Source organism: Parasteatoda tepidariorum, chromosome 7, assembly GCF_982258835.1.
Source record: "Parasteatoda tepidariorum strain Cologne lab strain chromosome 7, Ptep-v5.0, whole genome shotgun sequence".
Classification (NCBI taxonomy): domain Eukaryota; kingdom Metazoa; phylum Arthropoda; class Arachnida; order Araneae; family Theridiidae; genus Parasteatoda; species Parasteatoda tepidariorum.
The window spans coordinates 45,034,747-45,047,853 of NC_141761.1; the positions used below are offsets into that span (position 1 = coordinate 45,034,747).

General features: G+C 31.9%; 9 non-coding genes and 2 pseudogenes across 9 annotated transcripts; all 11 read left to right on the forward strand.

Annotated features, from left to right (window-relative positions):
- Positions 1-66: 66 nt before the first annotated feature.
- On the forward strand, positions 67-364 carry LOC147807098 (signal recognition particle RNA). Its single transcript, XR_015435850.1, has one exon.
- A 453-nt stretch (positions 365-817) lies between these two features.
- On the forward strand, positions 818-1,115 carry LOC147807099 (signal recognition particle RNA). The gene has a single exon (XR_015435832.1).
- A 453-nt stretch (positions 1,116-1,568) lies between these two features.
- LOC147807100 (signal recognition particle RNA) lies at positions 1,569-1,866 on the forward strand. The gene has a single exon (XR_015435851.1).
- A 453-nt stretch (positions 1,867-2,319) lies between these two features.
- On the forward strand, positions 2,320-2,617 carry LOC147807101 (signal recognition particle RNA). The gene has a single exon (XR_015435833.1).
- A 453-nt stretch (positions 2,618-3,070) lies between these two features.
- LOC147807102 (signal recognition particle RNA) lies at positions 3,071-3,368 on the forward strand. The gene has a single exon (XR_015435853.1).
- A 453-nt stretch (positions 3,369-3,821) lies between these two features.
- Positions 3,822-4,138, forward strand: LOC147807103 (signal recognition particle RNA; annotated as a pseudogene).
- A 3,267-nt stretch (positions 4,139-7,405) lies between these two features.
- On the forward strand, positions 7,406-7,703 carry LOC147807104 (signal recognition particle RNA). The gene has a single exon (XR_015435798.1).
- A 453-nt stretch (positions 7,704-8,156) lies between these two features.
- Positions 8,157-8,454, forward strand: LOC147807105 (signal recognition particle RNA). Its single transcript, XR_015435841.1, has one exon.
- A 453-nt stretch (positions 8,455-8,907) lies between these two features.
- On the forward strand, positions 8,908-9,205 carry LOC147807106 (signal recognition particle RNA). The gene has a single exon (XR_015435834.1).
- A 453-nt stretch (positions 9,206-9,658) lies between these two features.
- Positions 9,659-9,956, forward strand: LOC147807107 (signal recognition particle RNA). The gene has a single exon (XR_015435792.1).
- Positions 9,957-10,409: 453 nt separating this feature from the next.
- Positions 10,410-10,654, forward strand: LOC147807108 (signal recognition particle RNA; annotated as a pseudogene).
- The last annotated feature ends 2,453 nt before the right edge of the window (positions 10,655-13,107 follow it).

Here is a 13,107-nt window from a genome sequence, read left to right on the forward strand (position 1 = left end):
GCAGTATTAGGGGGAAAAATTAAGGCATGCTACAGCTCTTAAAGTCAACGAATCTTTCCTTGATCGACCGGGACCAGTGGCGTGGTCTTGTTATCCAGCTGCTTGGAGGTCGAGGCTGTTGGATGGCTTGAGGATGGGAGTTCTGTCCTCTGCTCGTCTATGTTGTTCAGGCGTCCGCATTAAGCACGATGTCGATATGGTGGATCAGGAGGAGTTCGGAGTTACCAGGTCGTCTAAGGAGGGGTGAACAGGCCCAGGTCGGAAACGGAGCAGGCAAAAACTCCCACACCGAGCAGTAATGGGATTGCGCTTGTGAATAGAGATTCTTTGGCAGCCCATCCAATACAGTCAGACACCGTCTTTTTAATTTTTTAAACAAAGAATTGCTTAATTTTAAAAATTATATTAATTATTCAGAAAATAAAACCCCTTTAGTCAGCCAAACGATTCTGTACGTTACTTTGATTTGTTTAATAAATTCTATAATATCAACTATATTACATCAAATTTTATTTGTCGAAGTTAAATAAATTATAAAATATCAATTATATAAATTACATCAACATTTATTTATCGAATTTCTTTAATATTTAGTGTAAAGCTTTATTTAGATTTTTTATTTCTCTTAGAAAATGTTTTCATACAGCGACATTTCATGTAATTTAGTGCAATTATTTTATTTCAATAATACATAATAATTTCAATAATACTTAAGAAATAAAAGAATGATTTCTAGTTTATCTACTAGATGGCAGTATTAGGGGAAAAAATTAAGGCATACTACAGCTCTTAAAGTCAACGAATCTTTCCTTGATCGACCGGGACCAGTGGCGTGGTCTTGTTATCCAGCTGCTTGGAGGTCGAGGCTGTTGGATGGCTTGAGGATGGGAGTTCTGTCCTCTGCTCGTCTATGTTGTTCAGGCGTCCGCATTAAGCACGATGTCGATATGGTGGATCCGGAGGAGTTCGGAGTTACCAGGTCGTCTAAGGAGGGGTGAACAGGCCCAGGTCGGAAACGGAGCAGGCAAAAACTCCCACACCGAGCAGTAATGGGATTGCGCTTGTGAATAGAGATTCTTTGGCAGCCCATCCAATACAGTCAGACACCGTCTTTTTAATTTTTTAAACAAAGAATTGCTTAATTTTAAAAATTATATTTATTATTCAGAAAATAAAACCCCTTTAGTCAGCCAAACGATTCTGTACGTTACTTTGATTTGTTTAATAAATTCTATAATATCATCTATATTACATCAAATTTTATTTGTCGAAGTTAAATAAATTATAAAATATCAATTATATGAATTACATCAACATTTATTTATCGAATTTCTTTAATATTTAGTGTAAAGCTTTATTTAGATTTTTTATTTCTCTTAGAAAATGTTTTCATACAGCGACATTTCATGTAATTTAGTGCAATTATTTTATTTCAATAATACATAATAATTTCAATAATACTTAAGAAATAAAAGAATGATTTCTAGTTTATCTACTAGATGGCAGTATTAGGGGGAAAAATTAAGGCATGCTACAGCTCTTAAAGTCAACGAATCTTTCCTTGATCGACCGGGACCAGTGGCGTGGTCTTGTTATCCAGCTGCTTGGAGGTCGAGGCTGTTGGATGGCTTGAGGATGGGAGTTCTGTCCTCTGCTCGTCTATGTTGTTCAGGCGTCCGCATTAAGCACGATGTCGATATGGTGGATCAGGAGGAGTTCGGAGTTACCAGGTCGTCTAAGGAGGGGTGAACAGGCCCAGGTCGGAAACGGAGCAGGCAAAAACTCCCACACCGAGCAGTAATGGGATTGCGCTTGTGAATAGAGATTCTTTGGCAGCCCATCCAATACAGTCAGACACCGTCTTTTTAATTTTTTAAACAAAGAATTGCTTAATTTTAAAAATTATATTAATTATTCAGAAAATAAAACCCCTTTAGTCAGCCAAACGATTCTGTACGTTACTTTGATTTGTTTAATAAATTCTATAATATCAACTATATTACATCAAATTTTATTTGTCGAAGTTAAATAAATTATAAAATATCAATTATATAAATTACATCAACATTTATTTATCGAATTTCTTTAATATTTAGTGTAAAGCTTTATTTAGATTTTTTATTTCTCTTAGAAAATGTTTTCATACAGCGACATTTCATGTAATTTAGTGCAATTATTTTATTTCAATAATACATAATAATTTCAATAATACTTAAGAAATAAAAGAATGATTTCTAGTTTATCTACTAGATGGCAGTATTAGGGGAAAAAATTAAGGCATACTACAGCTCTTAAAGTCAACGAATCTTTCCTTGATCGACCGGGACCAGTGGCGTGGTCTTGTTATCCAGCTGCTTGGAGGTCGAGGCTGTTGGATGGCTTGAGGATGGGAGTTCTGTCCTCTGCTCGTCTATGTTGTTCAGGCGTCCGCATTAAGCACGATGTCGATATGGTGGATCCGGAGGAGTTCGGAGTTACCAGGTCGTCTAAGGAGGGGTGAACAGGCCCAGGTCGGAAACGGAGCAGGCAAAAACTCCCACACCGAGCAGTAATGGGATTGCGCTTGTGAATAGAGATTCTTTGGCAGCCCATCCAATACAGTCAGACACCGTCTTTTTAATTTTTTAAACAAAGAATTGCTTAATTTTAAAAATTATATTTATTATTCAGAAAATAAAACCCCTTTAGTCAGCCAAACGATTCTGTACGTTACTTTGATTTGTTTAATAAATTCTATAATATCATCTATATTACATCAAATTTTATTTGTCGAAGTTAAATAAATTATAAAATATCAATTATATGAATTACATCAACATTTATTTATCGAATTTCTTTAATATTTAGTGTAAAGCTTTATTTAGATTTTTTATTTCTCTTAGAAAATGTTTTCATACAGCGACATTTCATGTAATTTAGTGCAATTATTTTATTTCAATAATACATAATAATTTCAATAATACTTAAGAAATAAAAGAATGATTTCTAGTTTATCTACTAGATGGCAGTATTAGGGGAAAAAATTAAGGCATACTACAGCTCTTAAAGTCAACGAATCTTTCCTTGATCGACCGGGACCAGTGGCGTGGTCTTGTAATCCAGCTGCTTGGAGGTCGAGGCTGTTGGATGGCTTGAGGATGGGAGCTCTGTCCTCTGCTCGTCTATGTTGATCAGGCGTCCGTATTAAGCACGATGTCGATATGGTGGATCCGGAGGAGTTCGGAGTTACCAGGTCGTCTAAGGAGGGGTGAACAGGCCCAGGTCGGAAACGGAGCAGGCAAAAACTCCCACACCGAGTAGTAATCGGACTGCGCTTGTGAATAGAGATTCTTTGGCAGCTCATCCAAAACAGTCAGACACAGTCTTTTTAATTTATTAATCAAAGAATTGCTTAATTTTAAAAATTATATTAATTATTCAGAAAATAAAACCCCTTTAGTCAGCCAAACGATGCTGTACGTTACTTTGATTTGTTTAATAAAATCTATAATATCAACTATATTACATCAAATTTTATTTGTCGAAGTTAAATAAATTATAAAATATCAATTATACAAATTACATCAACATTTATTTATCGAATTTCTTTAAAATTTAGTGTAAAGCTTTATTCAAATTTTTTATTACTCTTAGAAAATGTTTTCAGACAGCGACATTTTATGTAATTTAGTGCAATTATTTTATTTCAATAATACAAAATAATTTCAATAATACTTAAGAAATAAAAGAATGATTTCTAGTTTATCTACTAGATGGCAGTATTAGGGGAAAAAATTATAGCATACTACAGATCTTAAAGTCAACAAATCTTTCCTTGATTGACCGGGACCAGTGGCGTGGTCTTGTAATCCAGTTGCTTGGAGGTCGAGGCTGTTGGATGGCTTGAGGATGGGAGTTCTGTCCTCTGCTCGTCTATGTTGATCAGGCGTCCGCATTAAGCACGATGTCGATATGGTGGATCCGGAGGAGTTCGGAGTTACCAGGTCGTCTAAGGAGGGGTGAACAGGGCGCGACTTTACACATTGTCGACTCCCGGGCACTTCCACTCTCCGCGGTTTTATTTATCAACTGTTTCACCGCCTTATCTAGTAGCCCTCACTCAGAGGCAACCCTACGCTCGCCTCAATACAGCACTCGCAAAAGTCATAAATGAATCTTCGCGCTCATGGATATTTTTAAAAGTTGCTTGTTCAATTAAGTTAAAATTTTATCCTCGTTTAAGACTAGAAAAATTCAAATAACGAGAACAAAATACTTCGTCCTTCTTTAAAGAAAGAGGAAGAAAAATTTACATACACACAATTATTTCAGTTAATTACATACATATTTCGATTAAAAAAATTTTCAAATAGAAACTATTCTTGTAAATTAAATAAAAATCTGGAGTAATAAAATAGTCAATTATTCAGAATAATCAATTTCTTTTGAATATCTTAATTAATAAACAAAGTTTAAAAAAATAATTCCCTATATAAATCATCACATTATTAAGTGTACAAATTTTTAAAGATAAAAGTATTAAAAAAAATTTTACTCAGTTTGAAAAATAATTATTTTCATTTCCTTCATTTTTACCAGGTTTTATCAATTATTTCTATTTTGGAAAAAATATGTATTCTTCAAAATGCTTACAATATCTTAAAAAAATTGCATATATTTTATACTGAACAACTTTTGATTGACAGTATTTTCTTCATAAGAGAGTCTTTAAAAAAATTTGAAAATATTTTCATTAAATTTGTTCAAATATTTTCTGTAAAATGCGTGCTATTAGGAAAACAAGGAGAAAAAATATTTTTAGTGAAGCCATGACATAAAGAAACAAATCTATGACATATTCACTACTATTTTCGTATAGTTAATTTATTTTTTATAACATCAAATCATATGTATTGAAACTTAAAGTTGTGGCTGCTTAACTTTTTTTAATGTTTCTTAAATTCGTCAGGGAAAATTCCGATATTTTCCATTTTTCTTGCTTCTATCACTATTATTTGTATATATCTGAAATTACTCATCTTCGTTTTAATTGTTTCCTAATTAATTTTATCACATATTTTGCTATATATATTTACCCTTTCATTCTATGCTTCATTAATTTCATAACATATCCATCTTGTAACTTTTTATTCATAATTTTATAACAACTTCAGCTTATTAGATTCTATAACTCAACAATTGGTCTATATATTTTATAATTTTTTTATTCAATTTTTGGGCTTCTAAATAAGATATGGAAAAAATACTATGAAAATTATTACATTTATAATGAATATAAAATTCGGCCTTTTTTTCCTCCTAAGTGCGAAAACACATTTACTAACTTAAGGTAACGTAATTTAACACGATTCATCTATTTTAATAAGAACGATTCAGAGAAAAGCAGGATCAGAAAAAGTGAGATGTGTATTTTAATTTATATTCTGCTTCAAAAATGAGACAAAAGAGACACAGAAAACTTTTCTGTTATTATTTAATAGTCTTCATTAGTCTTTAAAATTCCAAAAGAATTTCTCAGTTGCTGGAATCATATAATAGTCTCATTTGCAACAACTTGTTTTTTAATTTTTTTTACACAATAGCTTTTATTGTATGCAATTTGCTTCAAAAGTTCAAATATTTATTCTTGGATTGTCATGCAGCCTGTGTGTCTGAAAACTGTATGACTTATTTTATTTTATTTGTTCCTTGCAGAATGGTAATAATTGTTTCTTATTTGATAATAAAAATCTTACTTTTGCTGAGATAACTGATCGCAGGAGTTTTGTTTTATTATCATAACATCGATTAATTTTTTTGAGAAAAGTGCAAGTCCTCAGCCTTTCAACCCAATTGCTTTAAAACTACTTTCTTTATTTAAAGAAAATTATTAAATTTAAAAATTGTTAAGATTCTCTTATTTGACTCAATATCTTGTCTTTAATGAATCAGAAATAAATAAACAGATTGTCCTTATATTGTTATACAGTTATGATATGAGAATGTCAAAGTTGATGCTTACTGTTTACATTATATTTTTATTTTACAAATCATAAAAAGTTTTCTTTAATCAAAATTGTGTTCACCTCATAAATATACTTTAACTGCTACAAATTTTTCAGTCTTGGCTACCAAAGCTGTGGAGTTGGCTAATACGTATGAAGGAATTTATCGTTTGGGACATAACATTTACAAAAAAGTGTCAAATCTAAGTACAATTGTTTGGACGCAAATATTGTTGGCACTGCAAATGAGAATTATTACATCAAATTTAATCATAGATATCAATGTCAGAAAAGTAAAAAGGAATAAATTCGTGTATAAAGCTGACAGCAACAATCTCCTCATCATTACGCGTATATAAAAAGAAAATGCTTAAAACTCATAAATTGTGTAGTTACTTAAATTAAAGGTTCTAAAAACTAAACAATAAGGTACAAAACCCTGCTGCATTATTGAATATTGTGTCCACATACTTGGTAAAGACACCATAAATAATTTGCAGTAATTTTATAAAAATAATTAAAAAGCTATACCCTACTCATATATCCTACATCCACAACAAAACTTTATCCTAAAGAGGAAATAAAAAAGTAAGAAATAAATATGTGTTTCTGGAAGTCCGAATAAAAAGAGAATGATAATACACAAATTTTTAAAGCAGCTAAATTTATTCACACCTCATGTTCACTCATGCATTTTTTAAATCGTATGTCGCAAGTGAAACATGCGCGAATTAATATTCGAAGATTTTCGCGAGAAAATTTGAAACCAGACTTGGCGAATGTAAGATTGGCGAATTTCAAAATACGGTGCCAAAGAAGTGCTCGGGAGTCGACAATGTGTAAAGTCGCGAACAGGGCCAGGTCGGAAACGGAGCAGACAAAAACTCCCACACCGAGCAGTAATCGGATTGCGCTTGTGAATAGAGATTCTTTGGCAGCTCATCCAAAACAGTCAGACACAGTCTTTTTAATTTATTAAACAAAGAATTGCTTAATTTTAAAAATTATATTAATTATTCAGAAAATAAAACCCCTTTAGTCAGCCAAACGATGCTGTACGTTACTTTGATTTGTTTAATAAAATCTATAATATCAACTATATTACATCAAATTTTATTTGTCGAAGTTAAATAAATTATAAAATATCAATTATACAAATTACATCAACATTTATTTATCGAATTTCTTTAAAATTTAGTGTAAAGCTTTATTCAAATTTTTTATTACTCTTAGAAAATGTTTTCAGACAGCGACATTTTATGTAATTTAGTGCAATTATTTTATTTCAATAATACAAAATAATTTCAATAATACTTAAGAAATAAAAGAATGATTTCTAGTTTATCTACTAGATGGCAGTATTAGGGGAAAAAATTATGGCATACTACAGATCTTAAAGTCAACTAATCTTTCCTTGATTGACCGGGACCAGTGGCGTGGTCTTGTAATCCAGTTGCTTGCAGGTCGAGGCTGTTGGATGGCTTGAGGATGGGAGTTCTGTCCTCTGCTCGTCTATGTTGATCAGGCGTCCGCATTAAGCACGATGTCGATATGGTGGATCCGGAGGAGTTCGGAGTTACCAGGTCGTCTAAGGAGGGGTGAACAGGCCCAGGTCGGAAACGGAGCAGGCAAAAATTCCCACACCGAGCAGTAATCGGATTGCGCTTGTGAATAGAGATTCTTTGGCAGCTCATCCAAAACAGTCAGACACAGTCTTTTTAATTTATTAAACAAAGAATTGCTTAATTTTAAAAATTATATTAATTATTCAGAAAATAAAACACCTTTAGTCAGCCAAACGATGCTGTACGTTACTTTGATTTGTTTAATAAAATCTATAATATCAACTATATTGCATCAAATTTTATTTGTCGAAGTTAAATAAATTATAAAATATCAATTATACAAATTACATCAACATTTATTTATCGAATTTCTTTAAAATTTAGTGTAAAGCTTTATTCAAATTTTTTATTACTCATAGAAAATGTTTTCAGACAGCGACATTTTATGTAATTTAGTGCAATTATTTTATTTCAATAATACAAAATAATTTCAATAATACTTAAGAAATAAAAGAATGATTTCTAGTTTATCTACTAGATGGCAGTATTAGGGGAAAAAATTATGGCATACTACAGATCTTAAAGTCAACTAATCTTTCCTTGATTGACCGGGACCAGTGGCGTGGTCTTGTAATCCAGTTGCTTGGAGGTCGAGGCTGTTGGATGGCTTGAGGATGGGTGTTCTGTCCTCTGCTCGTCTATGTTGATCAGGCGTCCGCATTAAGCACGATGTCGATATGGTGCATCCGGAGGAGTTCGGAGTTACCAGGTCGTCTAAGGAGGGGTGAACAGGCCCAGGTCGGAAACGGAGCAGGCAAAAACTCCCACACCGAGCAGTAATGGGACTGCGCTTGTGAATAGAGATTCTTTGGCAGCCCATCCAATACAGTCAGACAAAGTCTTTTTAATTCTTTAAATAAAGAATTGCTTAATTTTAAAAATTATATTAATTATTCAGAAAATAAAACCCCTTTAGTCAGCCAAACGATGCTGTACGTTACTTTGATTTGTTTAATAAATTCTATAATATCAACTATATTACATCAAATTTTATTTGTCGAAGTTAAATAAATTATAAAATATCAATTATATAAATTACATCAACATTTATTTATCGAATTTCTTTAATATTTAGTGTAAAGCTTTATTTAGATTTTTTATTTCTCTTAGAAAATGTTTTCATACAGCGACATTTCATGTAATTTAGTGCAATTATTTTATTTCAATAATACATAATAATTTCAATAATACTTAAGAAATAAAAGAATGATTTCTAGTTTATCTACTAGATGGCAGTATTAGGGGAAAAAATTAAGGCATACTACAGCTCTTAAAGTCAACGAATCTTTCCTTGATCGACCGGGACCAGTGGCGTGGTCTTGTTATCCAGCTGCTTGGAGGTCGAGGCTGTTGGATGGCTTGAGGATGGGAGTTCTGTCCTCTGCTCGTCTATGTTGTTCAGGCGTCCGCATTAAGCACGATGTCGATATGGTGGATCCGGAGGAGTTCGGAGTTACCAGGTCGTCTAAGGAGGGGTGAACAGGCCCAGGTCGGAAACGGAGCAGGCAAAAACTCCCACACCGAGCAGTAATGGGATTGCGCTTGTGAATAGAGATTCTTTGGCAGCCCATCCAATACAGTCAGACACCGTCTTTTTAATTTTTTAAACAAAGAATTGCTTAATTTTAAAAATTATATTAATTATTCAGAAAATAAAACCCCTTTAGTCAGCCAAACGATTCTGTACGTTACTTTGATTTGTTTAATAAATTCTATAATATCAACTATATTACATCAAATTTTATTTGTCGAAGTTAAATAAATTATAAAATATCAATTATATGAATTACATCAACATTTATTTATCGAATTTCTTTAATATTTAGTGTAAAGCTTTATTTAGACTTTTTATTTCTCTTAGAAAATGTTTTCATACAGCGACATTTCATGTAATTTAGTGCAATTATTTTATTTCAATAATACATAATAATTTCAATAATACTTAAGAAATAAAAGAATGATTTCTAGTTTATCTACTAGATGGCAGTATTAGGGGAAAAAATTATGGCATACTACAGATCTTAAAGTCAACTAATCTTTCCTTGATTGACCGGGACCAGTGGCGTGGTCTTGTAATCCAGCTGCTTGGAGGTCGAGGCTGTTGGATGGCTTGAGGATGGGAGCTCTGTCCTCTGCTCGTCTATGTTGATCAGGCGTCCGTATTAAGCACGAAGTCGATATGGTGGATCCGGAGGAGTTCGGAGTTACCAGGTCGTCTAAGGAGGGGTGAACAGGCCAAGGTCGGAAACGGAGCAGGCAAAAACTCCCACACCGAGCAGTAATCGGATTGCGCTTGTGAATAGAGATTCTTTGGCAGCTCATCCAAAACAGTCAGACACAGTCTTTTTAATTTATTAAACAAAGAATTGCTTAATTTTAAAAATTATATTAATTATTCAGAAAATAAAACACCTTTAGTCAGCCAAACGATGCTGTACGTTACTTTGATTTGTTTAAAAAAATCTATAATATCAACTATATTACATCAAATTTTATTTGTCGAAGTTAAATAAATTATAAAATATCAATTATACAAATTACATCAACATTTATTTATCGAATTTCTTTAAAATTTAGTGTAAAGCTTTATTCAAATTTTTTATTACTCTTAGAAAATGTTTTCAGACAGCGACATTTTATGTAATTTAGTGCAATTATTTTATTTCAATAATACAAAATAATTTCAATAATACTTAAGAAATAAAAGAATGATTTCTAGTTTATCTACTAGATGGCAGTATTAGGGGAAAAAATTATGGCATTCTACAGCTCTTAAAGTCAACGAATCTTTCCTTGATCGACCGGGACCAGTGGCGTGGTCTTGTAATACAGCTGCTTGGAGGTCGAGGCTGTTGGATGGGAGTTCTGTCCTCTGCTCGTCTATGTTGATCAGGCGTCAGCATTAAGCACGATGTCGATATGGTGGTTCCGGAGGAGTTCGGAGTTACCAGGTCGTCTAAGGAGGGGTGAACAGGCCCCTCCTTAGACGACTCCTTAGAATTTAGTTCAGAGAGAAAAGGGATACACAAACACATAAACCCTTTAACTTCCGAATTCAAAACATGTATAAACCTATGTGTCATGCCAGATAAAATTATGCAAGGTTAACGGTTAATAATTTAATTAAGTTACAAACAATAAAGAATCCGTCTCAATTCTCGAAGCGATTCGCTTCCCACTGTCTGAGCCATAACTTATTAATCTGTAATAAAATTAATATTACTCTTAATTAATGAACGCCTAGGTGTGAGTTGTTTATTTTAGTCGAATTCTGGCAGCGAGTGACGTGAGCAGGAGCATGTTATCAACTGTTATTAAAATAAAGTATAAGAACTGAGGTATTGAACAATAATCAAGCGAGTGAAAGCGATCTGAAATGAACTGGTAAAGCAAGTAGTTCCAGAGTTTGGCGAGCAGGAAATTTTGTCAAAAATATGCCTTTTTTGGTTAAATTTCTTATAACTTTTGAAGCAATTGTTTTGCAGCTGCTGAATCTCCCGATTTTTTTGTGTGTGTGTATATTTCAAGTACTAACAAAATGTCTACTTCAAACATTTTTTTTTAATTTAACAAAGTTAATTTATAATGATTTTGTCCACTGTTACATACAAAAGTTTGAAATATATTTCGAATTATAAAATTTTTGAAATAAATACCAATAAATAAATCATAGATTAAATGTGAAATTATAACGAGAGAAGCGCAATAACTTAAATAATACATTAAAATATTATGAAACTTTGATCTTAAAAAATATAATTGAACCTTTAGATAAATTTTCACCAGAATTTTTTTTCTTCCAAATGCACCAATAAATTGGGGGGGGGCATAAGGGTCAGTAAAATCCTTATTAAACCTTTCTAAATCGCTCAAGATGAAACATGATAATTTCAAGTACGAAGAAAACTCACATTTTACTTCGATTAGCGGAATCGTTTAAGTATTTGTACACTTTAGTATTCTATAAGGTTAAGTAATTCACGTAAAATAGCGTTGTTTTGATTTATTTATTCTTTTAATTATTCTTGGTTTGAATTATTAAATGCAACCTTCAAAAAGGAAATTAAAAACCACATAAATTCAGAATAAAAATTCAAACCGAAAAACCAAAGTAGAAACACAAATGGAAAAATTTAATAAGTTAAATTTACTTTTTATTAAAATTTCTACCCGGTAGTAAGTACGTTTGAATAATCAAAATCAACCTGAAGGTATATTTTAAATAACTCAAATACGTAGTTTTAGGAATCCAAATCGCTAAAATTTAAAATGAAAAAAAAAAAATTTCCGTTGCTTAGTAACCAAGTTTACACAATTAAAATAAGGGGGGAAAAAGTTAATCTTCTTCATTCATAGTTATCAGCCAGCTCGGAAAAGCTTATTTTTTTACACCTTCATTGCGGTGCGCGCGTCTCAGCGTTAAGAGTTTTCCTCAGCGCTAGAATTGAAACAAAACGCACATTTCTTTAAAACTTGTTTATTTTACTTTTAAAATTAATAATCAATTGCAAGCAATAAGAATACATATTTACTAATTCAAACATAGAGGAATTTAAATATTCCTAAAAGATTAGTTATCTCGAAGTTTCTTGGCAAAAGTCATCGTTTTTGCGCTGATTTTTGACCAAAACGCAAAGATTGTTTTCGTTTTTATCTCCTTTGAAAATAGAGTTTGAATAGATTAATAAATTATAGAATAATTTTCGAGGATTTTAGAGCTTGAACACAAGAACTTTTTATGTGACATTTTTGTGCTTTTCTACATCGTTTTTAAATATGAAGATTTTCTACTTAAAACCAAATTTCCAAAATTCTACAGAGATGTAGGGAACATCATTCTTACACCTTTAATCGGGTCTTCTGGGCAAAAAGTTTTCGAGATAAAAAATTTTTAAAAAAAGGTTCCGGAAAAAAATTTAAGAGTTTCTGGAGGAGGTTATAACTATGATGCACCATCATGAAGTTTTATAAAATTCATGATATTTCTTTTTCTATAATTAAAAAAATTAGTGAATGTTAACTGGCATTTTAAAAACATTGATATATATATGTTTAAGAATATTGTACGATTCATTATTTAAAAAATTGCTTTATTCTGCCAAATAGATGAGTTACATGGTTTTCTTTGGATTAAGATAATTTGCTTATAGCATCCTGTTGTATCTATACATTCTGAACGGAGTTTCGTAAAATTGTAAAATTTATAAATTATCACTCAACGTTCTTTTTTTACGAACTTACTTTACGATTCTCACCATCAATATATACATACATCTGATACGATAGATTCCTTTTAAAAATAGCATTTACGGTCCTAAAAAAACTCAAATGGTGTCAGCAAAACTACGAAGATAAATGTTATTTTTATTTTCAGCACATGATTCAATGATCAATTTCAATAACACCAAATATGTGGCAACAAAAACTTAAAGTTTTAAAATTTTAATATTTTATAGTTGAAAATAAATGCATAATTACAATATTGATATCACCGTTTC